Here is a 3,999-nt window from a genome sequence, read left to right on the forward strand (position 1 = left end):
TTATACTACACTAAAACTCTTGAAATGGTGGCTACTTTAATGTTTATTTGCAATATGGAATCTGAAACAATGTAAATAAACTTCTCATATTCTGTTACATTAAATCCCATGGACCTACCGCACACTATGAAAGTGTCTTTTACCTTTGTGTGATTTTGTGACATCATGCACCGGTCATTTTAGAAGGCATTGGTTCACCGAGTGATTAAAATACTATAAATGATTATACATTTCATTTTATAATATAAAAATATTATTTATAAAAATCACCTCCCATCTCATCAGAAATATTCTTAAGGATAGAGAAGTTGTCAAACTCATAGAGGTGTTCAAGTTTTCCAAAATTTTAATTTTCACTCTGAGCATTCACATTTTAGAATTGGCAAATTCACTTATAGTCATTTGACATGAAGTGACAGACTCACATCATTTAATTTTGAGAAAATGTTCGTGAAATAGCCAATTCTAAATAAAATAGTCTGTCATTCTTTCAAATACAAGTGGTATTCCATGAAAATAACAACAAACAAACAAAAAACACCTACTGCTTCAGCTACAAAATCAAATGATTGGTTTTTCCTGGGAATAACTTCGTACTTTGATTAAGCAACAGAATTTTTTTATGCATATTTTCCACTTTGTCACACCAAATATTACAAAGATATGTACACAAGGGTAAAAAATTAATAAAACTAATAGTTGTCACTGCTTCATCATTCTTTTTTCTGAGTGTGACACTGAAAAATACGACGGATACTAGTACACTTGGTGCCACTGCCTTGATTGATGTTAAGGTACCAGAAGTTTTTCCCCTGGTTGATTTTAGCCAATATGGCAAATTATCAACAGAGGAGGGGACATACAAATAATGTTTTAGTTTTACTATGATCCAATAGACCCCATGAAAGGGTTTCAGGGACCCCTTTACAAACATTATAACATGGAAATAGATATCTGAATTAATTTGCTGGGCTGCCATAACAAAATACTGCAGACTGGATGGCTTAAACAACAGAAATTTCTTGGCACACAGTTCTGAAAGCTAAAAGTCTGAAATCAAGGTATCAGCAGGATTGGTTTTTGCTGAAGCCTCTTTTTTTTGACTGGCAGATGGTTGCCTTCTTGCTGTGTCCTCACATGACCTTTTCCCTGTGTGTAGACATCCTAGGTGTCTCTCCCCTATGTCCCAATCTTCTCTTCTCATAAGGACACCAATCTGATTGGGTTCAGTCCAACCCATATGACTTCCCCTCTTTGAAGGCTATCTCCATATGCAGTCACATTCTGAGGTACTGGGATTTAAAACTTCAACATATGAGTCTTGGGGGACACAATTTAGCATGTAACAATATTCGTATCACCTCATCATTACTCAGATTAAAACTCTTGTTAATGTTCTGGAGGACTTTCATTAAAAAACCTCTATCTACATATGTATCCATATATATTGATTTATTTAAGTGTACAAAGTAAAATCATTCTACAAAAACCCTATGGATAACTTGTCCTTTAAAGTAGAATATTAAAAATAATAATAATAGAATATTACATAAATGTTATTCATCTTGGTCATTCCCTGATAATTTTAACCTACCTTCAACTTTCTACTAAAATCTTTGATAACTCTCCTCTTATTTTAGGGTATCTTACAAATGTATTTAAGTGTACAGAGATTCTCTATAGCTTACTGTATAGATACCTTATAAACTTTTAAACCTCCTTTGAAAGTGCAGCCAGAGCCCCAGCCACTAAGATCAATGTCAGTTTATGGTTCCCTAAAATCTACTTTTCAAGAAGGGAGGGGAATGGGTGGAGGTTGTAAAAAGCCTAGGAAGCTTGCCTTTTTAGTCTTCAGGTAAACCTCTAGGAATGACTTTTCATCTTAGTCTAGTTTGTTGGGTCAAGAGCATAAAGATGTAGATTCTAATGTCTAATGCATAAATTTTATATTTATCCATGTTAATTAACATTCACTTTATATGTGTGAGGCTTTCAAAAAGTAAAATTACCCAAACATAACTTTTATGAATACTTCTTTAAAATCAGTTTCTGATTTTTATCTCATGATCATCCTATGATAGTCTAATCTCTTTAGAAAAATTTTAGGTGATATTCGAGAAACAAACTTTCTGGGTTACTAGGTAACTATTACTTTAATTTTATTGCCCTAACAAATTTTTAAGAGATACATAATATTTCAACCTACTAATCTGCCAGATTTAAATGAATTAATACATACATGTGCATTTGTAAATAAACAATCTTTAAATCATTTTTCAACAATGCTTATTTATACATCAGTGTGTGTGCTTACGATGCATATTTGTTCATCAACATGTTTTTTCTGCACACAAAATTAATAATTCTTCATTTAATTATTATTCAATTTTGAGAATAAAATTTTGCTAAAACATAGACTTCTCCAGTATTTTGTAATCTTAGTCTAGAAAACAATTTTTAATTGTCCTTAGGCTCAAAGGCGAGGTCATCAATTAACCAGTAGTTCCCTGAGTTCATTTTATATATCTTTTTTGTATTTTGTAAGAACATTTCTTTCTTTAAAGAATAAAGAAAATTTCACTTTTCTCTTATATTAAACTTGTGTCATGTTTAGCTCTTTCTCCTATCCCCTATTGTATTTACTCTCCTTTTTTTTTTTACTCTCCAATTTTTATCAGCATTTTATTAGTAGTAACAATCTCTTCCTTTCCAAAAGCAACAAGATTGACATTTGGACTTTCCTAATTTACTGCATGGTTGGTTACCTGTGTATATCATGAACATTTAATTTTAAGAAGAACATTGTAAATGGAAAGATATTCGATGTTCATGAAACAAAAGAATAAATATTGTTAAAATGGACACACCACTCAGAGTCATCCACAGAGTCAATGCTACCCCTATCAAAATAACAAAGACACTATTCACAGAAATAGAAGGAAAAAATCCTAAAATTTGTGTGAACCACAAAAGACCCAGAATACCCAAAGCCATTCTGAGAAAAAAGAACAAAGTGAAACGTATCACATCTCCTGATTTCAATCTATACCACAAAGCCATAGTAATAAAAACAGAAGGATAATGATACAAAAAGAGACATATACAAATGAAATAGAATGGCAATCCCAGAACTAAGTATTGGCATTTATTATGAACTAATATTCAACAAGGGAGCCAGGAACCCAATAGGGAGGAAAGGTGGTCTCTACCAAAAAATAATGCTGGGAAAACTAGAGAAACACACACAGAAGAAAGAATTCTGACTCTTATACTACACACAAAAATTAATTTAAAAAGAACTAAAGACTTAAACATAACACCTGATACCATGAAACTCCTAGAAGAAAACTAGAGAAGAAATCCATTGATATTGGCCTTGGCAATAATTTTTTTTAGATATGATATCAAAACCACAAGTAACAAAAGCAAAAGTCAACAAATGGAACTAAATCTAACTCAAAAGCACAGAAAAACTATTAACTAAATGAAAAGATAGCCTACAGAATGGGAGAAAAAATTGGTAAGCTTCATATCTGATAAAGGGTTAATATCCAAAATATATAAAGAGCCAACACTACTTAGTAACAATAACAATTAAAACATTCAACTAAAAAAAGACAGGAAGAACCAAATAGATATTTTTCCAAAGAGGACATCAAAATGGCCACAGGCACATGAAAAGATGCTAGACATCACTGGTAATCAAGTAAATCATAATCAAAACCATAATAAGATATCACTTCATACATTTTAGAATGACTATCATCAAGAAGACACGAAATTGCAGGTGCTGATGAGGATGTGGTGAAAGGGAACCCTTATATACTGTGATGGGGATATAAATTAGTCCAACCACTATGCAAAACAATATGGAAGTTCCTCAAAAAATTGAAAATAGATCTACCACACAATGTAGCAATTCCACTTCTGGTAGTATATAGAAAAGAAATGAAAATTTTGATGAGATATATGCATGTTCATGTTTCTCACAGTATTATT

The sequence above is a fragment of the Vulpes lagopus genome, chromosome 4 (genome assembly GCF_018345385.1).
Source record: "Vulpes lagopus strain Blue_001 chromosome 4, ASM1834538v1, whole genome shotgun sequence".
NCBI lineage: Eukaryota > Metazoa > Chordata > Mammalia > Carnivora > Canidae > Vulpes > Vulpes lagopus.